This window comes from Ylistrum balloti, unplaced genomic scaffold (assembly GCF_031769215.1).
Source record: "Ylistrum balloti isolate Yb309-2 unplaced genomic scaffold, AGI_CSIRO_Ybal_v1 Utg370552, whole genome shotgun sequence".
NCBI lineage: Eukaryota > Metazoa > Mollusca > Bivalvia > Pectinida > Pectinidae > Ylistrum > Ylistrum balloti.
Genome location: NW_026782348.1, coordinates 800,836 through 826,018, shown reverse-complemented (window position 1 = coordinate 826,018; position 25,183 = coordinate 800,836).

The following is a 25,183-nucleotide window of genomic DNA, read 5'->3' as shown; positions in this document are numbered from 1 at the left end:
CCGCGGTCGATATGACACGACCAGCACACGAGTACAGCCAAGATATAGTGTCAGTGGTGTGATGGCAAAGCTGCATCCGGTTTAATAGAACAAACTAGGTGTCATACATCATTACTGACAAGTCACCAAACAGGCCGGGTATACTACACTGATCCGCAGACGGTCAGGTGTCAGGTCCCGGATCCACTCAGCTGATGACAAGGTGCCCGTATGAGATTAGGAGAATTAAACTTTATTTTACCTTATTCCTTAGCTTGCATTTCGGTTCGAATTTCCATTCGCTCTAAGTTTAAAATACTGTAACTACATGAAACACTGGAACATATCATGTTTTTAACCCTCCCGATTACTTGCTTTGTAGTAAAATTGAAACTGGGCATTTCTCATGGTAAGAAACGGAGTTCGAATCTGATTAAATTGCTCAAGGCTTTGCTGTTGACAAGATCCATGTATATTTAGTTATTTTGGTGTTTTGTAAGCGCTGTGTTTTAGGTTACCATGGATACTTTATTTTAATGGACATTAAACAACTGCTGAAGTCAGTAGTGACAAATTTGTATACACATTGTTGTGACCTGAAAACTAAGTTTAACCTGCATTTTACCTATGAATTTTTACCTTAGAAAATACAATGTAAGTCATTTATGTTGATACATAAATGCGATTTCCAACTACATTGTACATGCTTTTGAACTAACAAACAAACACACCTGGTTGTAGACGTCGTCATCATCAGTAACAGTTCTCTGTTAAAATGTCACGTGATTATTCTATAAGCGTGTGTGGTGATATTGGACTCAAAGCAGGTCATGTTTTCTCTTTAGCAGCTATACTTACCTGTCTTTTAAATTCATAAATAATTATAGGTCAACCATACTGCGTCATAGGGCATTTTTTCCATCATTTTCCACAATCAATGGTGTTTACACCTCGCAAGTGAATATATTCAAGTGCTTGTTCCCAATAACACGATTACTATGCAAGATGTCGACAGTAGACCGATAAACAACACAGAGTTTTGAGATAGGCCGGTTGATTAAGACTAAGGGCATTTTTATGGTCGTCATAGTTATCTCATTAGGGGAACATGTTATTCCCCTGTGCGACGTGCTGGTTTACACGCCTGCTGCTTTTGTTGTTGTTAATCCCCATCTAAACTTGGCAGTACTTACTTTGATTTGCCAAGATTTCTATAGCGGGTATCGCTAACTCTTCTGGAACACCTAGTCTTATTTTCCTTCTACATTTTTATAATCTCCGATTATTAATATTTTTCATATTACATCTTTGTTTCATTTTTATTTTTAACACATGTCTGTTTCCTTCCTTTAATCGAATCTGAAAAATCAATGGATCGATATGTGATCGGTAATCACATTGTAGCTCTGTTCTTCTGAACTGTTTTGATTGACCCCTAAAGATATGACTTACTGAACTATTATCTACGTTTATCTCTTGATGTATTTATGAACATTAAATTATCACCTTTCTAGTTTTTTTCGACGGATGTTTGTAACACTTGTTTGGAGCTATCGGGAAGTAAATTCATAATACAGGTGTAACACACAACACAGGTATGACAAACATCATTTATATAACACACCACACAGATGTCACATGCACCATACGTATAACACACCACAACGGTAAAACCAAACACACTGGTAACACAAACTCAAAGGTATAACACACCACACAGGTATAACACACCACACAGCTATAACACACCACACAAGTATAACACACCACACAGCTATAACACACTTCACAGGTATAACACACTTCACAGCTATAACACACCACACAGGTATAACACACCACACAGGTATAACACACCACACAGCTATAACACACTTCACAGCTATAACACACCACACAGGTATAACACACCACACAGCTATAACACACCACACAGGTATAACACACCACACAGGTATAACACACCGCACAGCTATAACATACCACACAGCTATAACACACTTCACAGCTATAACACACTTCACAGGTATAACACACTTCACAGCTATAACACACCACACAGGTATAACACACCACACAGGTATAACACACTTCACAGCTATAACACACCATACAGGTATAACACACCACACAGGTATAACACACCACACAGGTATAACACACTTCACAGCTATAACACAGCACACAGGTATAACACACCACACAGCTATAACACACTTCACAGCTATAACACACCACACAGGTATAACACACCACACAGCTATAACACACTTCACAGCTATAACAAACCACACAGGTATAACACAACACACAGGTATAACACACCACACAGCTATAACATACCACACAGCTATAACACACCACACAGCTATAACACACCACACATGTATAACACACTTCACAGGTATAACACACCACACAGGTATAACACACCACACAGCTATAACACACCACACAGGTATAACACACCACACAGGTATAACACACCACACAGTTATAACACACTACACAGGTATAACACACCACACAGGTATAACACACTACGCAGGCATAACACACTTCGCAGCTATAACGCACCACACAGCTATAACACACCACACATGTATAACACACCACAAAGGTATTTGAAACATCATACAGCTATAATACCACACAGGTATACCAAACTTCACAGCTATAACAACACGAAGGTAAGAACCCCATCCTGAAGTTTAAAATTTGATTAAAATATCTTCCTTTGAATGTTTTCTGTTTAGTGACAACGAATTAGATACTTGTGTTACTTTCGTCAAACGATAACAAGACACTCTTTTAACGGACAGGATAAATGATTGAGTATAAAATCAGATGACCTTCACCCTTAGCAAGGGTACATAAACAACTTCGGTCATGGCCCTCGAACAACTTTGTTTATGTTCCTGTAGCTGTGATCAAGACTTTATACATTGTGTATATTAACGTTTATTCAGTGGGTACACAGCGTGTATATAGGTGGTACAACGGCAGGCGTAACAGGCTCTGTTGCTTGTCGGGGTAGGGTGGGGCTAAAATTAAAATCAAGACTTAAATGCAAAATAGGCGAATTTATTTGTACTTTCATATTAACTTTTATTTCAAGTAACCATGATTCCAATGTCTAACAACAATTTCTTGTTTAATCAATTGAAAAATGAGGAAATGCTCGTAATGTGCTTCCAGCGAAATGTTCTGCACTCGGGGAGGGAGAAGGGAGGGAGCGGAAAGGGAGGGGGAAGGGGAGGGGAAGGGATGGAGAGGAAGGAGCGAGAAGAGGTAGGGGGAGGGAGGAGCGGGTAGAGGGAAGAGGAAGGGAGGGGGGAGGGAGGAGCGGTTAGCGGAAAGGGGAAAGGAGTTGAGGGAGTGGAAGGAGCGGGTAGAGGGAAGGGGAAGGGAGGGTGGAGGGAGGAGCAGGTAGAGGGAAGGAGAAGGGAGGAGCGGGTAAAGGAAGGGGGAGGGAGGAGCGGGTAGAGGGAAGGGGAATGGGAGGGGGGAAGAGGAGAGGGTTGATGAAGGATCAGGGAGGAGCGGGTAGAGGAAGGGGGAGGGAGGAGCGGGTAGAGGGAAGGGGAAGGGAGGGGGGGAAAGAGGAGCGGGTAGAGGAAGGGGGAGAGAGGAGCGGGTAGAGGAAGGGGGGAGGAGCGGGTAGAGGGAAGGGGAAGGGAGGGGGAAAGAGGAGCGGGTAGACGAAGGGGGAGGCAGGAGCGGCTAGAGGGAAGGATAAGGGAGGGGAAGCGAGGTGAAGGAGGAGTTGTTAGAGGGAAGGAGAAGGGATGGAAGAAGGAGCAAGTAAAATTAAGGGGACGGGTGGATGAATGGAGAGGGGAAGGGAAGGGGGAGGGAGGAGCGGGTAGTGGGAAGAGGAAGGTAGGGGGAAGGGAGGGGAGGGAGGAGCGGGTAGAGGAAGGGGAGGGAGGAACGGGTAGAGGAAACGGGAAGAGAGAGGGAAGGGAGGGGGAAGGGAGAGGGGAAGGGAGGGGAAAGGGATGGGGAGGGAGGAGGGGAAAGGAGGGGAAAGGGATGGGAGGGAGGAGGGGATGGAGGATCGGGTAGAGGAAGAGGGAGAGAGGAGCGGGAAGAAGGAAGGAGATGGGAGGGGGGAATGGAGGAGCGGGTACAGGAAAGGGGAGGGAAGAGTGGGTAGAGGAAGGGGGAGGGAGGAGCGGGGAGAGGGAGATCTCTTACAATTTGAAGTTACCAGGAAAGAAATCGCTAGTGTGAATAGAAACAATCTGGTTACAGAATCTGAATTTTAAAGTACCAATATCAAAACAATTGTAAACAATGGGATCGTATCGCTACTTTGTTTCTTCTGTATTAACACATAGGTTCTGACAAATTTTTAGTTTATCACGAGTTTCTGAATGTCTGCAGGCTAATACTTCTATCTACATTGTATAACGATATCATAACGACTTCCATCACCTGTATTTTTAGTGTTTTAAATAGATACCACTGATTATGATCTCATCTCAAACATGTAAATATTGAATCACGCGTCCAATTCAAAGCTTAGCTTTCAGCAGACAGCATAGAAATTGTGTTGATCGTAGGTGAGTTTGAGTACAGTGACTAGCTACCTTAAAATGTATTTAAAGGATGCACTTAAAGCATGTTAACGCTGAGTGGTCAGAATGGTGATTTGATATAAATATGGTAAACACGTCGTTAAAACAGCTGATTTATTATCTATCTGATCAGCACCGATAAAAATCTCAATAGTAAGAATTGTTTTAATATCAGAGTTAGTTATTGGTACTCTCAAAATTAGATTCTGTACGCAGGTGTGACAAAACAAAATCCGGTATACATTTTTTCACTTCCTACGCGATTCCCTCCTACGTATCTTTAAGATTGTAAACCATTACCACATTTCGCCGGAAACATGTTGTTGGATTTTTTTTCTTCTTTTTGTTGCAGTCGATTAAACTAGAAATTCTTTGACATTGATGTCATAGTTACTAGAGTAACTAGAAGTAAGTGAATATGGAAGTACAAATTAATTCGCCCACTTTAGCAAACATTATTGGTTTTAATGCGCCATGCATTGCTTCGATCTACGCTTAGTGCCAAAGCGTTTCTAGACTAAGGGACTCTAGCCTGATATATTTGTGGGAATTGATACATGGTCCATGTTGAAGAAGGTTTTGTTATAGTGCTACTCAAACTAAACACAAAATATCGAAATTTACCAACACACTCTACAAAATTCTCTGTAAAAACGATTGCCACACCGACAAGCGATTCACCCGCTGTACCGCCTACACCCCGTGGCTTACAGGACGTAACGTCTTTAGATGATGTAGTCAGCAAGTGGTAACAGATAATGCTGCTCACACCATGTCTCTACAATGAAGTCCGATTTGTTTTAGTGTCACATAACACTAACTTTTGGTATCCACCATGATGCAATGTAAAAACTATAATATTTATATCAATCATTACATTCAGTTGAAAGATACAAACACGTCATAGCACTCAATTTTTGTTTGTTTGTAGAATTTACTACCTCATGAAACGCCGGGGTAACTTTGAGTTCTCACTGTAGTACTGGTGGCTATATATTTGAACAACATACGAGAGGATCGTTGTATGTCATCCAGAGCAATTAGCGTAAAGTGTCTACAAAAGGACACAACCACATATAGCACAGACCAGTCCATTGCTCAGCTTCAAGAGAAACAAAACCGCCACGGATAGGGAGCGTCGATCCACGCACCTCGGATCCTCACATGAGGGGAACTAGATCGTACAAAAGACATACAAGTGAATAACACGTTTTAATACACATTCTGAATTAGATACAGTACAATCTGATTAAAATAGGCATCTTAATGTACCACTCCAATACATTCCGCTCATTGATCTTAACGAACAGAAAGTATAAGTGTGGTACATTTAGATCTGTATTTTAATCAGATGGGTAAAGCCAGGCAATGAGTCAAAGTGCATCATACTAGGACTCGTCAGTGATGCAAAGCGCCTAAATTGTGAAGATTATCAGGCGACTGGAGACAATTCAAAGTGGTGTAAAGGCAACGTCAAGTTCTCGATGGGAAGGTGCACAAACCCCAATGTTCAATAAATTAAATTATGTTTATACGGCTGATAATCCAGTATACAATCAAATTAAATTGTCGAATATATTATGTAAACTGCTGAATATGGTGGTATTTTTGTTTTTAGAACATTTTTTGAGAAAGAACATGAATCATCACAACAATATTTCATTGGTACACTTTAACAGGATGCTTCATTTGCTTGGAGATGAATGACGTCATCATGTTGCTGTTTTTTGTTTTGTTTTTGTTTTATTTCACTTTCTCTTTTGTCTAAAGTTTACCAAATGTCATTCATATTTGAAATGTCCTATTAATGAATGACGGTCGGTGTTGTATAGAGAACATTTGAAATGTCCTAATAATGAATGACGGTCGGTGTTGTATAGAGAACATTTGAAATGTCCTAATAATGAATGACGGTCGGTGTTGTATAGAGAACATTTGAAATGTCCTAATAATGAATGACAGTCGGTGTTGTATAGAGAACATTTAATCATGACGTGTTATGTTTCTTACTATATACAAAATAGCGTGTCTAAGTACAGCACATGATAGGATCGTTTACCTAATTGTGAGATACTTGCTAAATAACTCGTTTTTCTTCCTGTGATATGTTTATGTAACTAACGACGTACACAATCTTCAGGTGTATGAAGTACATACTTAAGCTATTAATGATGTTCAAAATAATATATATCTCGGACGGTTGTCTAGATCTGTAGTGCGTATAGATCAACAACACCAGACGTGTTTAATTTATTGTTTGCTGAGCATATCACCACGTAAACACACTGGTAAACCAGTCAAATACCATGTAATACAATACCAGTCAAATACCATGTAATACAATACCAGTCAAATGCCATGTAATACAATACCAGTCAAATGCCATGTAATACAATATCATTCCTATACTATGTAATTCTATATCATTCCAATACAATGTAATACAATATCTGTACAATACAATGTTATACAATATTATTCCAATACAATGTAATACAACATCTGTACAATACAATGTAATACAATATCAGTTCACTACCATATAATACAATATCAGTTCACTACCATGTAATACAATATCATTCCAACACCATGTAATACAATATCAGTTCACTACCATGTAATACAATATCAGTTCACTACCATGTAATACAATATCATTCCATGTAATATAATATCAATATCCATGTAATACTATATCACTACCATGTTCAACCATGTAATACAATATCATTCCACTACCATGTAATATAATATCATCTACAATGTAATACAATATCAGTTCACTACCATGTAATACAATGTAACAATACAATGTTATACAATATCAGTTCACTACCATGTAATACAATATACAATGTTATTCCAATACAATGTAATACAACATCTGTACAATACAATGTAATACAATATCAGTTCACTACCATGTAATACAATATCAGTTCACTACCATGTAATACAATATCAGTTCACTACCATGTAATATAATATCAGTTCACTACCATGTAATATAATATCAGTTCACTACCATGTAATACAATATCAGTTCACTACCATGTAATACAATATCAGTTCACTACCATGTAATACAATATCAGTTCACTACCATGTAATACAATATCAGTTCACTACCATAATATAATATCCACCATGTATATACAATAATACAATATCAGTTCACTACCATGTACTACCAATATCAGTTCACTATGTAATACAATATCAGTTCACAATATCAGTTCACTACCATGTAATACAATATCAGTTCACTACCATGTAATATAATATCATTCCACTACCATGTAATATAATATCATGCCTATACAATGTAATACAATATCAGTCCACTACCATGTAATACTATATCAGTTCACTACCATGTAATATCAGTTCACTACCATGTAATACAATATCATTCCACTACCATGTAATATAATATCATGCCTATACAATGTAATACAATATCAGTCCACTACCATGTAATACTATATCAGTACAATACCATGTATTACAATACCATACTATACTATAACATCAGAGGAAAACATCGTAGTACCCTATAGCAGAAAGCAGTAACCGAGTATTACACTGACAATATTCTACACAGACCAGGCTAGGTGGAAGGATTTCTGTGGTATGAAGTAGCGCTCTAACATAAATGATGGAGATTTTGATTACTTTGCGTGGGTGTCGTTTTTCAAAACGTATGTTGATTTTGATCAAATTACACACAGAATAACTTCAAAACACAAATAAAAGTGTTTGTTTACGAAATTGCATTGCAGTCAAGGTGGCACAAAATATCAACATTGGACTGTTCATATAGGACAAACTGAAGAAGATGTATGGAGGGCCAGTGAGGAGCTGTTTAGCATACCCACGAGATTTTTGTGTCCATAAGTTAAATTTACAACATAAAAAATAGAAGAGGATGAGTCATTTGGTGGAGTGATGGTAGATATATTCAGCAGTCAACATCTCCCGCTGGTCATATCGAGTACCGAACAGTCAATGTAATTAAACTATCAACAGTATTGCTAAGTCGATAGGAAACTTACTCATCAGATACAAGTAAATCATACAAACAATACAAAGTTAGGGCGAGGGGCTGACTAAATGACTTTTTTCACTTCCTCTTCCTGTTTATTTGAGATAAGAAGATTCCCCTTACTCGGGATTTATCAATAAATCATCTGTTACGCGAAAACCATGCCTCTGTTGCGGGAAAATCATGCTTCTGTTACGCCAAAACCATCCCTCTGCTACGCCAAAACCATGCCTCTGTTACGCCAAAACCATGCCTCTGTTTCGCTAAAACCATGCCTCGTTACGCCAAAACCATGCCTCTGTTACGCCAAAACCATGCCTCTGTTTCGCTAAAACCATGCCTCGTTACGCCAAAACCATGCCTCTGTTACGCCAAAACCATGCCTCTGTTACGCCAAAACCATGCCTCGTTACGCCAAAACCATGCCTCTGTTACGCCAAAACCATGCCTGTACCAGGGAGCTCTTGGCTCAGTATTCCTATCGCACTACCGTCATCCGTTACAATGGACACCAAGATTGTTTTCATGTGAGGATTTGTGTGGTTTTTTTGCCTAAAAATCACCAAACTATCATATGGATATTATTGATTTTTCACCAGAAAATAGTCCGAGAAGATGAAAAAGCCTGGTTAATTGGGTAACTCAGTATTCGATACAAGAGGAAAATCCGTTCTGGAGTTTTATTAAACAAAGATGGGAAAATAACCGTAAGTTGTGCATTCTACATGAAATCGTTTTAATGTGCAGGATACTTGCAAACACGAGTTTTTCCGCTCCATTAGTATTTCAAGTAATTCCTATGCGTATCATTCAAGGAATTGTATATTTGAACGCGTCACTTTGCGATCAAGCAAATATAGGAGATTACACTCTTTTTCAGAAAAAGAGGAGGAGTTCCAAAAATAATACTATCAACTATGTGTTATATGTGTAAGGATTTGTACCGATCGTTCTGGATGTATATATAGTATAATTGATGTATTCATCACTATTATCCACTTCATTATTTACTAAGTTTTAATTATTGATTTTTCTTCTCGTTTCTTAATCGTTTGTTACAACAGTCCACTGCACACAGCCGTTGGTTGAATAAGGTGTGCACTGGACTATGGTGTAGCAAGTGGTTTATTATCACCCACACCTTCCATTGTGAAAAGCGTGAAATATGCAGTAAGAACCTGATCATGTGATATGTAGTCAGTTCTATGCTAATGTTTCGGAATACGCATTACTGATAGGAAATCACGCGCTGGCGTGTAACAACTACGCAGTAAGTTATTTGACGGGCGTGTTTGGAATGCTGGCGTTACACGTGACGGATCCGTCATTGCCGACTTTGATGTACATTCAACAGGTGCTGTACATTACCTATTCAATTAATAACTACGTCTAATAACTAACAAACCATTATTTTCAATTCCCTGAGTGCGTTAATCACCGCACACAGAGCTATTATGTCGTCTGAAAACGTTCCAGCCGGGACCAGGCAGGAGCTTGCTGCATGTACTTGATACTTTCGTATCGTCTTAACGTCTTTAAACATAAATCGGGTAGGCCGGGACGAGATAGCAAAACAACATAGTAATAGTTATAGTTCTATATGAAGGGTAACACCAATTTAGAAAATAATTTACACAAACTGAATAAAACAACAAAATCTAAAGGTTTATATTGACTTCTCCATGTGGGCCACATCCCTCCGCCCCGGGGATTCTCCTTGTGGGCCCTACCCCCTTCGCCCCCAGGATTTTCCTTTTGGATTCGCCTTGTGGCCCCCTTCCCCGGGATTCTTCTTGTGGGCCCCATTCCTCCGCCCCGGAAATTCTCCTTGTGGGCCACACCCCTCCGCCCCCGGGAGTCAGACAAATGATTTATATAACATACTCTTTCGCCGTGGCATGCTTCAGACAAGTTTAGGACAGAATCCTGCCATTCCTACAGAAAAAAGATTTTAAAGAAATTTTTTTCTTTTTCCTGCATTGGCTTCCGGCGCTCCATCCCAGGGGACCGAGACCCACTGTTTGTACAACATGTATTCCGCTTTAACCAAGGCAGTTCCCAAATTGGGACAGAAGCTTAGCATCCCAACAGAAGAATTTTTAAAAATGCTACATATTTCCACTATTGGTCACTGCCCCTCTTTCCCGAGGGGCTTAGTTCCACAGTTTATACAAATTTGATTTAGACCTACCATTGGTTATAAAATTGAGTTCCCTACAACCAAAGATGCACACTTGGTCAAAATCCGCTCAGTCGTTAATAGTAGTAGTAGCGATTTGAATGTAATACTGACGACCGGACGGCTAGACGGACCACGGTTGCTGAGGTATGCCGTAAGCTCACTTTGCCCTTCAGACCACGTAATCTAAACGCGATTTTATATCCCTACACCTCAAACAATGCAAATAATATATACATTATTGTGTTCTGTATATGTACGGTATAAACTAAGGTAACAAATATAAAACACAAGGAACGAGGATATCTACTGTTTTATAGTTCTACATCAACAGTAATACATTTTGTAAAACTGGTTTTATAGTTCTACATCACCAGTAATACATTTTGTAAAACTGGTTTTATAGTTCTACATCACCAGTAATACATTTTGTAAAACTGGTTTTATAGTTCTACATCACCAGGAATACATTTTGTAAAAGTATTCTGTAGTTCTACATCACCAGTTATAAAACATATAAACTTTTATATAGTTCTAAAAATACCAATAATTCTACACATAAAAGTGTTCATTCTTCATCATAAAGTATACAAACATTGTTCGTAAATTCTTCATCAATTCATGAAAGGTACAGTACAACGTATATACTGTATGGTTTTAGACAAGACTACCATATTTAGTCATTATTCAGCTGAAATATGCATTGTTTCCTGATAAATCTGTTATACCGTCACATGTACATTCAGAATACGAAATTTAATTCCAACATATCGAATCCCGGTTTGGATGATCAAATTAACTTTCAAAAAGTCGATATTTCTGTATGTAGCTGCTTATCTATTCATAGCTTATATGATTATAAAACTTGTAGATGTGAACACTTAAAACTCCAGCATTAAGAAGTTGTAGGACAGAAATTTGATCTAGCTTTATTTCTCATTCATTATTCGTTCTAGTTAACGTCTTTTACACGTATTCAATTCAATTTTATTCTTTACGTTTTACAACTTACTGTATAAATGTAACGTGCAAATGATATTATATAATGTACAGCCAGCGAGCATCATCATCATCATCATCATCATCATCATCATCATCATCATGTTATTCAATGATAATAAAATCATCAGGACTCTCCACATCCTCCTCCTCCTCCTTGTCGACGTGTTATTTACACAATCAATAATGATAAAAAGATACATTATTCATATACATACCAGACCAAATCAAATTAATGTATTATAATTATTTAGTTAAGTTCTGGTAGTACTATCTCATACTTAAGTCTAAACCAAGTTAGTGTAGGAAGTTAGTTAATATCATCAACATAATAACTGTACAAGTTTATACGTGGAAGGATTTCGCCAGTAAAATGGTCGTTATATATTTTACCTTTAGAGTTTGATATTTTCTGCAAACCAAAATATATTATAATATTCACGTTTTATGTTTAAATAACGACCCCTACAATATTTTTGTTCTCATTAGTATTGACTCTGTCCGTTTCTATAGATAAATTATGTGCGGAAGGCAAAGTTTAGATATACAGGTTCGATATTTCGTGCGAAAGAATTCGTCCAATAGAATTCCAGAGTAAAGTGATTTGCTAGGTACCTATAGACCACACTTATAAGAGGTTTCTAACAGTCCTCAGGTATTGTTGACTTTGATCAAAGAACCTTTGCTTTATTTATAGATATGCGTACAGTAATTTGTCAATACATCTCTTAAGGCTTGGCGAGCTATTCCGAAAACATTTACAATGGAGTTCGTATTGAAACAGAAACGAAAATACCAAAACGACATCATGCGGAACCGGATAGTCTTGAAGTACTCAATGTAAAAATGATATCTTCGCAGAAATAGATAACGCGATTAAAGACACAAAACTGAGAAAACCCCGGGTCCAGATCATATTTGCCGCGAGCACTTCCGGTATGGTGGGTGCAATTCGTTACCTTGTATTTTAAAAATGTTCAATTCTGTTCACACTCGGGGAACTATACCAAAATTCTGGAAACACGGGATTATCATACCATTATATAAGAATAACCACAAGGCATGGTCTAATCCCAAATAATTACCGGCCCATATCTTTACTTCGGATACAATATGATGGAAAAGTTTGTCAGTTCAAAAACGCCTTGTTTGTGGAACTGTGTCTTTTAACGTAAGAGAATGTGTTTATTGGAATCTTGAGAATCACGGCAAAGTGTATATAGCCTTTCTGTATACACAGACGGCATTCGATACCGTCTGGCACACTGGGCTGATGAGAAAAATATATGAATTCGGTATTAGAGGGAATGTGTTGAAATTGTTTGTGAATGCGTACAGTGATATATCAAGCGCTACAATGGTCCACGGTGCTACATCACGAACGGTGCCTGCTCGTTCTGGTATCAGGCAAGGTAGGATTGCTTCCACGTTTTATATATTATATACATAAATTATTAGTCGACTGATTTGGAAAATTCGAGAGAGGGAACAATGATAATAGACATACAATGTGGAAACCCTGTACTCGCATATGACTTAGTTCTGTTGACCATTTCCTCATCGTCCCTTAAAATATGCAGGACATCTGACCGGATATACAAAGACTATGCACTTCCGTTATAGAAAAGAAGACAATAGGTATATTTTTGAAAGGAAAACGCTTAAACAACATGGACACTTATGGACAAGAGTTTAAAAACATCAAAATCGTAAAAAACACGTTGATATGCTTTTATCAGAAGATTTTAAGTGCTCTGGAGCGATACAGAACGCATACTCGAAGGACAAGAATTCATTTCATCTGATCACCAAATCTGGATCGGATTGCCGGAGAACAAACCCGTTAAACACTATAAATTTGTACAAGAAGGTGGTTCTTCCAAGAGTGTAGTATGGATAAGAGTTTTTTGTGTAACCCGGCATAGAAGGATATACAGCAAATCAGGGAATTACAATATCAGCTAGCTAAGAAAACCCAGTGTCTTCCAATACATACCCGACGAGACCTAGCAGAGTCCTTACTGGGTCTAATAAGAATAGAAACGGTAATGGAACAAAGGAAACTGAATTTTCTGTGTTCCCTCATTAAGCTACCGTCGTATATGTTACCTAAAGACATTTTAATTCAGTGATTGTACCAGTTTCACGATAACAATTATGAATTAAACAGTGATTTAAATACATATTTGGACACTGCCACATTCTCCTCGAAAACAGGTTGGAAACAAAATGTTAAAAATGTGACATTTTATTCAGAAAACGCGCTACTTGCAGGCCGAGTGGAGGAAAACAATGATTTTCTACGATTTAAGGAAATACACGGACATTATGAACCATGGGTAATGTGGACAATTTCGACAAAAACTCCACGTGATAGTTCCGCGGTACGGTACTCGGACAATGTCTTGACGACTATTCCGAGCTGGATTAAAAGTCAATGTCAGCAATGTGGATCGTTATACATTGATATGAAACTACACATGGTGACGTCATGTGACGTCACACAATTACTCAGAATTGATTGTATGATATCGATCATACAACAATTAAGACAAAGAGTTTGCTGATCACATTTTACCTCACTAAGAGTTTTCCAGACGCCTTTTAGGTAAAAATTCCAAAATTTTCGCACCTTTCATAGACTCTAAAGCATTTGATCTGGAGAGTGCTAAATACATATCAGATGCTGCCAAACTTTACAAATTAAGATAATAATCTTATGCACATAGCATAAAAGTGTGTACATTTGTTAATTGTGTGCTGCATTTAAAAAAACTAAAATGACTGTTGATAATATCAAAGATGTTGTAAGACATATCATATAATATATATTCAAATATATAATTTTGTATACTTTTGTATCTCTTAATAAGAGGAATAAAATAATTGATTTATTGATGTGATCAAAGGATCTTCGCTTTATTTATAAATATGCGTATAGTAATTTGTCCATATATATATATGAAGCCGAGAGACAAAATGGCAATGTTAAACATAATAAACACAATTAAAAGAATTACCTTTATTACTACTATTTTAAAATGAATACACAGCGTGCAGAATATTTTTTATTGACAAAGGACATAGTATAAATATACTTATAACAACACATGTCCTCTCGCAGGAGGGCTTTCACTCGTCATAATGAGCATTCACACTGACATCAGATATGTATTGATACAAAAGGAACAATACGCATATCTTTAAAAAAAACCAACGGGCATAACAGTTAAAATAAATAGTAACATGATACCTTTCGCTCAAGGGAGATAACCCTATACGCACGTGGACCGTTTCCACGTTGCTGGCCTACACGTGGCATACAGCGTTCGCGTACCAGCGGCCTCGTCGCCTCGTGTGCAGTGTGCAGAATACTATTATCTAAATCCATAAGATTTATTCACTATTTCATCATTTGATATTTTCTCAAGGATTCTAACGAACATCAACCTCATTCAAAACACATCAATATAAATTGGATTCTAAGGTTTTTTCCTATTTTTTCAAGCGCTTAGAGGATTAAGTTTCTCAGTAATATTGAAAATAATATGTAAATTGCTTTGATGCTATAGAACACATTCCTATATTAGATCCGAATGATTATAAGGACACAAGTGGTGGATTCCTGGGACAGTAATGTAAACAAGTTCCTCGTGGACAAACACTGCGGCGAAGAGACAAAAAAGAATATTTAGAACAATAGACAAGACTAAGAATCCAAAACTATATGAACTGGAAGAGTTGACAGAGTTCTTAGATCATCACCTTTAAATGCAAAAACATTGGGTACCCAGGGACAAACTAAGATGGAAACTTTCGGTTTATTTGACAAACAAGATATACATATATATATATAGGATGAATAACGTAAGATAGTTCTCGTTTCAAGGTATTTATCAATTCTGTTTGTCATATATTAAGCATGGATATAGGTTGTGTATTAACATATTGGCATTTTCACATTTTTTTTCTTTTTTTTTCTGTTTTTCTGATATTTAATTTCTGTAGAATAATAATAAAACCTTAACAGACACTATGTAAACCTTAAATTGTTTCGGAAACATGAACTTAATTCACTGAAGTCAATTAAAAAAAAATTAATGAACATGCAAAATCTTTCAACATTACTTTTAGAATAGAAATCTACAAAACAAGTGTAGTTTACGCTGGGTAACATGACTTTGTTATATTTTCATTTACTAGACTGCACTCGTTGAAACTAAGATAGGTCAGGGCCGCCATCTTCGTAAAACATTTAACCACGACGACACTGATTGGTCAATTCAGTCAACGAATCTATGGTTGGGATTGATTCTCGGAGAAACATGTGTCACATTAAGCGTCGTCAATAATGAGTGAGTAATCACCAAGGTAAACATAAAGAAAATCATTTTAGATATGGTGACGGGAGACATGATGACGGGTGTCACATATGGTGACGGGAGACATGACGTCGGGTGTTACATCATATGGTGACGGGAGACATGATGACGGGTGTCACATATGGTGAGGGGAGACATGACGACGGGTGTTACATATGGTGACGGGAGACATGATGACGGGTGTCACATATGGTGACGGGAGACATGACGTCTGGTGTTACATCATATGGTGACGGGAGACATGATGACGGGTGTCACATATGGTGAGGGGAGACATGACATCGGGTGTTACATATGGTGACGGGAGACATGACGACGGGTGTTACATATGGTAACGGGAGACGTGATGACGGGTGTTACATATCGTGACGGGAGACATGACGACGGGTGTTACCTATGGTGAAGGGAGACGTGACGACGGGTGTTACATATGGTGACGGGAGACATGATGACGGGTGTTACATATGGTGACGGGAAACATGATGACGGGTGTTACATCATGGTGACGGGAGACATGATGACGGGTGTTACATATGGTGACGGGAGACATGATGACGGGTGTTACATATGGTGACGGGAGACATGATCACGGGTGTTACATCATATGGTGACGGGAGACATGATGACGGGTGTTACATATGGTGATGGGAGACATGACGACGGGTGTTACCTATGGTGGCGGGATACGTGACGACGGTTGTTACATATGGTGACGGGATACGTGACGACGGGTCTTACATATGGTGACGAAGATGCAAAAATGTAAAATAGATTCCGTTAAGTCTGAAAAAATGACGGATTAGAATTTTCTATGAGTGGAGAATTTCTTCTGAGATAAACTTCTGATGAGGAGCATTGTCAATCCTACATTTATTCCCGGATTCCGAATAATCAAGACGTGAGTAAGGGTATATAGAGGCGATGATCATGTGACTTGTCGATAGCTTGTAAATATGATTTATGGTAGGTAATCCATTGATATGAAGAACTTGTCGCCAACAGATAGGTCTTGAGCGATGTTTTGATTGAGTGAGTACTCATTAAACGAGAAAATGTCAGAAATTTTCCAGAACATTCACATTTCTCTTAAAGCCTTGAATACGTGTTTTAGGTAATATACTGCTCAGAAAGTTTAAAGAACGTGGAATTTTAAATGATATTAGTGAATAATCCGTTTCTATAACGTAAAACAAAGTTATAAAAATGGATAAATCGTCTTGTCATTACTTAACACTGAAAACAAAACAGGAAAATTCTGACAAATTTGTGTCTAAGTAATGTTATGGGGGTGAATCTATATCAAATTGACTTCTTTAGAAAATTTAAAAAACTTCAGTCTAACATAAGAACATACATATGATAGGCTTTCCGACACAAGTAAGGATGTGTGAAATCTGACTGGAACTTTTGCTCTAGTAATGACTTTTCAAAAGGAAAGAATTTTGAAAGCCAGACCTAAAAATCAACATATTCTGAATATGTGTAACAGGAAAATGTCCATTTTCATACATAATTCTGATTTTGTTCACTGAACTAAAGGCATTCTTCTGTTATCATTCTCATGCCGACCGCTTTTTAAGCATAAATTTCCTCTGCCAGTGTGAGGGAAAGGGAGTACTACCATTTGCCAACCAATTATCTTGTCTATTTACAAAGCAGGGACAGTTGGCACCGAGGCCACATTTACCACTTTGGTACCAAATTTTGCTTCACTTTTAGAGGACAACATCATCATATCTACATAATTAACAAACAACATATGTGGAAAAAGAAAAGATGTTTACAGAGTGCAGATGGACTACCAGGAGTAAACCTCGAAGTAGGTTGCCTTACCAGCGCCTAAAGTTTTGTATAGAACTGCCCATTTAAATCCTTACACTAGATTATCTTCCCTTACTTTGAAACTTAGGATCAGACATGGTCTTTTAGTTTTCACACAAATGTGTTTTTTTTTTTTTTTTCATTATTCCCCGTCATCTTTATGTTTTGATAGTCTTTGCAAGAAGCCGCACAAGTGCATACCCGGATGTGGGGCCAGCGAGGTCGTGCACCACTGGTATATCCAGAGGATTACTTTCGGTTCGTCTACAGCGAGCTATTTTAATAATTTCTTCGGAAGGAACAGCCTTTTCCAGGTAACAGGAATGTTGATAGTCATGGAACTGAATAATCTTCATTTATATTGCGTCATCTTTTCTGTACTTAGTGATATCACTTTCTCTGACCTGGCATTGAAGTAGGCATAGCTACTACCAATGTTACAATAATTTAATAATAGCGAGAATAAGTCTCATTATACCCGATTTTTTGTAAAAAGTAGTACATTGTGTCTGTATGTAAGGATAAACAGGGAAATCTGTGTGAGAACACTCATTTAGTTATTGATTGCACGTGTTTTATACACTTCCATTAACGTTTCTTTGTTATCCCGATATTCAAAGTCGATTTCCAGTGTCCAGCTTGACCACTTCTTCGGTTCAGGAAACTCAGATTCAGCTTTGATAACAACATGCGATAGTTTTCAATACGAGACAGTTATTTTGTAAACAAGAACACATGATGGCGGTCAGCAATTACTGCGGCAGAAGGGACACAGTCAGTAAAATCGCTCCCTTCTGCACCGGATTTTGTTAAGGGTGTTGCAAATGTTAATTAATTTTTGTTTACAGGCAGTGGTGTGTTGTTGTGCGCATGCGTTATCATATATTATTAACGCAAAAATTTACACATCCAGGCTGTTGATCAACAGATAATGACTCCCTATTAACGACTGTTAATTAACCTCTTTATGTGTAGATCTCAGCAAAGACCAACTGTCATAATGCATGAAGTGATACAATTGATATATATATATATATATATATATATATACAATGATAAAAAATCAGTAGGAACAAAAATCGTTTTACCGTGATGTCGCTTTAAGTCCAGTTGAGAAAAAAAACAGAAAAAGACCCCTCCTTTCCACACACACTAAGAATGTTTTATATTTCTTATAATGACCAAGTTTAATTGTCTATTATAATTACCAAGATTAAGAAAAACTGCATCAATAGATGACGAAGTTATCCGGGGCAAATGCCTTACAATGTCCATATGGTACATGCGTGTTATTTGCACAGTCGAGATGAGAAAAATCCCTACTTTTTGTTTAGCAATGAAAAACGTGCTCGGTTGATATTGTCATGCTACAGTATATAATAATTCTAAAAGTTGGTCTGTTCTGTACCATCTCGTACACTTCGTATGCCTGTGTTAGTACTCTTCACACTGGTCATTTGTCTGATGAAGGTGACCATGTAGTCATCGAAACGTTACACTCTAATCTTCTACTGGTTGTGTTATAAGACGAAGGTGACCGTGTAGACATTGAAACGTTACACTCTAATCTTCTACTGGTTGTGTTATAAGATGAAGGTGACCGTGTAGACATTGAAACGTTACACTCTAATCTTCTACTGGTAGTGTTATAAGATGAAGGTGACCGTGTAGACATTGAAACGTCACACTCTAATCTTCTACTGGTTGTGTTATTATGTCGTCTATTCTACTGGTTGTGTTATTATGTCTTCTATTCTACTGGTTGTGTTATACAATCTTCTACTGGTTGTGTTATAAGATGGAGGTGACCGTGTAGTCACCGAAACGTCACACTCTAATCTTCTACTGGTTGTGTTATAAGATGAAGGTGACCGTGTAATCACCGAAACGTCACACTCTAATCTTCTACTGGTTGTGTTATAAGATGGAGGTGACCGTGTAGTCACCGAAACGTCACACTCTAATCTTCTACTGGTTGTGTTATAAGATGAAGGTGACCGTGTAGTCACCGAAACGTTACACTCTAAAATCTTCTACTGGTTGTGTTATAAGATGAAGGTGACCGTGTAGTCACAGAAACGTCACACTCTAATCTTCTACTAGTCGTGTTATAAGATGAAGGTGACCGTGTAGTCACAGAAACGTCACACTCTAATCTTCTACTGGTTGTGTTATAAGATGAAGGTGACCGTGTAGTCACAGAAACGATACACTCTAATCTTCTACTGGTTGTGTTATAAAATGAAGGTGACCGTGTAGTTACCGAAACGTTACACTCCAATCTTCTACTGGTTGTGTTATAAAATGAAGGTGACCGTGTAGTCACCGAAACGTCACACTCTAATCTTCTACTGGTTGTGTTATAAGATGAATGTGACCGTGTAGTCACCGAAACGTTACACTCTAATCTTCTACTGGTTGTATTATAAGAACTTCTATTCTATTGACATTACCAACCCGATGGAAATGTTCCAAAATACATTATATAATGTTGGTGAACATTATTATAATGATTGTTGGTAGTGATCAGCGTCATTGAAAGGCGGGATTTCCTTGTGGTAGCTGGTGGCTATCTCGCTGAACAACATACGGGAGGTCATCCAGAAAAATTAAGGTAAAGTGTCTTGCTCAAAGACACAACCATGGTAGCACAAACCGGGTAGTGTAAAAGAAAATTTCATAAGACGTGATTGACAAACTTCAGAATAATACACTTTATGTCATAGGTTTGTGCACACAGGTGAAAATTACATTTATATGTTTTAAATGGAGATGTCATAACCAAAGAGAAAAGAATATCACAATTTTCTAGTACATTGATTGCTGCTGATAAATATATCCTACATATAATAAGACATATGCTTACAACACAAAAAAATACACAAACAAAACGATACCATGCCAGGAAGCCTTCGACACAGAACAGGGATGATAGATTTATAAATAGTTACAACAATCTGGTTCGTGATTAATAATTTTTATAAATATTCAGTATCTTCCTGAGACCGTTTTAACTCAATGTTGTACCCAATAAATATTAATTAAAGTATGATAAATTATGTAAGTGTTTAATAGAAAGTTCATGTAAGATATTCCATAATTAAACGACACTATTCTAGTCAGTATTTGGATCACAGTGTATGTTACGTGTATGAATCACCACGTTGGTGACATGGTTCTATACATACTACAGTGTATGTTACGTGTATGAATCACCACGTTGGTGACATGGTTCTATACATACTACAGTGTATGTAACACCACAGTGGTGACATGGTTCTATACATACTACAGTGCATGTAACACCACAGTGGTGACATGGTTCTATACATACTACAGTGTATGTTACGTGTATGAATCACCACAGTGGTGACATGGTTCTATACATACTACAGTGTATGTAACACCACAGTGGTGACATGGTTCTATACATACTACAGTGTATGTAACACCACAGTGGTGACATGGTTCTATACATACTACAGTGTATGTAACACCACAGTGGTGACATGGTTCTATACATACTACAGTGTATGTATCACCACAGTGGTGACATGGTTCTATACATACTACAGTGTATGTTACGTGTATGTATCACCACAGTGGTGACATGGTTCTATACATACTACAGTGTATGTTACGTGTATGTAACACCACAGTGGTGACATGGTTCTTTACATACTACAGTGTATGTAACACCACAGTGGTGACATGGTTCTATACATACTACAGTGTATGTAACACCACAGTGGTGACATGGTTCTATACATACTACAGTGTATGTAACACCACAGTGGTGACATGGTTCTATACATACTACAGTGTATGTAACACCACAGTGGTGACATGGTTCTATACATACTACAGTGTATGTATCACCACAGTGGTGACATGGTTCTTTACATACTACAGTGTATGTTATATGTATGTAACACCACAGTGGTGACATGGTTCTTTACATACTACAGTGTATGTAACACCACAGTGGTGACATGGTTCTATACATACTACAGTGTATGTATCACCACAGTGGTGACATGGTTCTATACATACTACAGTGTATGTAACACCACAGTGGTGACATGGTTCTATACATACTACAGTGTATGTAACACCACAGTGGTGACATGGTTCTATACATACTACAGTGTATGTAACACCACAGTGGTGACATGGTTCTATACATACTACAGTGTATGTAACACCACAGTGGTGACATGGTTCTATACATACTACAGTGTATGTAACACCACAGTGGTGACATGGTTCTATACATACTACAGTGTATGTAACACCACAGTGGTGACATGGTTCTATACATACTACAGTGTATGTAACACCACAGTGGTGACATGGTTCTATACATACTACAGTGTATGTAACACCACAGTGGTGACATGGTTCTATACATACTACAGTGTATGTAACACCACAGTGGTGACATGGTTCTATACATACTACAGTGTATGTAACACCACAGTGGTGACATGGTTCTATACATACTACAGTGTATGTAACACCACAGTGGTGACATGGTTCTATACATACTACAGTGTATGTAACACCACAGTGGTGACATGGTTCTTTACATACTACAGTGTATGTTATATGTATGTAACACCACAGTGGTGACATGGTTCTTTACATACTACAGTGTATGTTATATGTATGTAACACCACAGTGGTGACATGGTTCTATACATACTACAGTGTATGTTATATGTATGGATCACCACAGTGGTGACATGGTTCTATACATACTACAGTGTATGTAACACCACAGTGGTGACATGGTTCTATACATACTACAGTGTATGTAACACCACAGTGGTGACATGGTTCTATACATACTACAGTGTATGTAACACCACAGTGGTGACATGGTTCTTTACATACTACAGTGTATGTTATATGTATGTAACACCACAGTGGTGACATGGTTCTATACATACTACAGTGTGGTGACATGTATACCACACCACAGTGGTGACATGGTTCTATACATACTACAGTGTATGTACACCACAGTGGTGACATGTTCTATACATACTACAGTGTATGTAACACCACAGTGGTGACATGGTTCTATACATACTACAGTGTATGTTATATGTATGTAACACCACAGTGGTGACATGGTTCTATACATACTACAGTGTATGTAACACCACAGTGGTGACATGGTTCTATACATACTACAGTGTATGTAACACCACAGTGGTGACATGGTTCTATACATACTACAGTGTATGTAACACCACAGTGGTGACATGGTTCTATACATACTACAGTGTATGTAACACCACAGTGGTGACATGGTTCTATACATACTACAGTGTATGTAACACCACAGTGGTGACATGGTTCTATACATACTACAGTGTATGTAACACCACAGTGTTGACATGGTTCTATACATACTACAGTGTATGTAACACCACAGTGGTGACATGGTTCTATACATACTACAGTGTATGTAACACCACAGTGGTGACATGGTTCTATACATACTACAGTGTATGTTATATGTATGTAACACCACAGTGGTGACATGGTTCTATACATACTACAGTGTATGTAACACCACAGTGGTGACATGGTTCTATACATACTACAGTGTATGTATAAACAAAGTAGTGACATGGTTCTATACATACTACAGTGTATGTATGTACACCACAGTGGTGACATGGTTCTATACATACATATGTACAGTGTATGTAACACACCACAGTGGTGACATGGTTCTATACATACTACAGTGTATGTAACACCACAGTGGTGACATGGTTCTATACATACTACAGTGTATGTAACACCACAGTGGTGACATGGTTCTATACATACTACAGTGTATGTAACACCACAGTGGTGACATGGTTCTATACATACTACAGTGTATGTATGTAACACCACAGTGGTGACATGGTTCTATACATACTACAGTGTATGTAACACCACAGTGGTGACATGGTTCTTTACATACTACAGTGTATGTTATATATATGTAACACCACAGTGGTGACATGGTTCTATACATACTACAGTGTATGTAACACCACAGTGGTGACATGGTTCTATACATACTACAGTGTATGTAACACCACAGTGGTGACATGGTTCTATACATACTACAGTGTATGTAACACCACAGTGGTGACATGGTTCTATACATACTACAGTGTATGTAACACCACAGTGGTGACATGGTTCTATACATACTACAGTGTATGTAACACCACAGTGGTGACATGGTTCTATACATACTACAGTGTATGTACATGTATGTAACACCACAGTGGTGACATGGTTCTACAGTGTATGTTATATGTATGTAACACCACAGTGGTGACATGGTTCTATACATACTACAGTGTATGTAACACCACAGTGGTGACATGGTTCTATACATACTACAGTGTATGGTGACATACACCACAGTGGTGACATGGTTCTATACATACTACAGTGTATGTAACACCACAGTGGTGACATGGTTCTTTACATACTACAGTGTATGTTATATGTATGTAACACCACAGTGGTGACATGGTTCTATACACCACAGTGGTGACATGGTTCTATACATACTACAGTGTATGTAACACCACAGTGGTGACATGGTTCTATACATACTACAGTGTATGTAACACCACAGTGGTGACATGGTTCTATACATACTACAGTGTATGTAACACCACAGTGGTGACATGGTTCTATACATACATACTACAGTATGTAACACCACAGTGGTGACATGGTTCTATACATGTGTATGTAACACCACAGTGGTGACATGGTTCTATACATACTACAGTGTATGTAACACCACAGTGGTGACATGTTCTATACACCACAGTGGTGACATGGTTCTATACATACTACAGTGTATGTTATATGTATGTAACACCACAGTGGTGACATGGTTCTATACATACTACAGTGTATGTAACACCACAGTGGTGACATGGTTCTATACATACTACAGTGTATGTAACACCACAGTGGTGACATGGTTCTATACATACTACAGTGTATGTAACACCACAGTGGTGACATGGTTCTATACATACTACAGTGTATGTTATATGTATGTAACACCACAGTGGTGACATGGTTCTATACATACTACAGTGTATGTAACACCACAGTGGTGACATGGTTCTATACATACTACAGTGTATGTATGTAA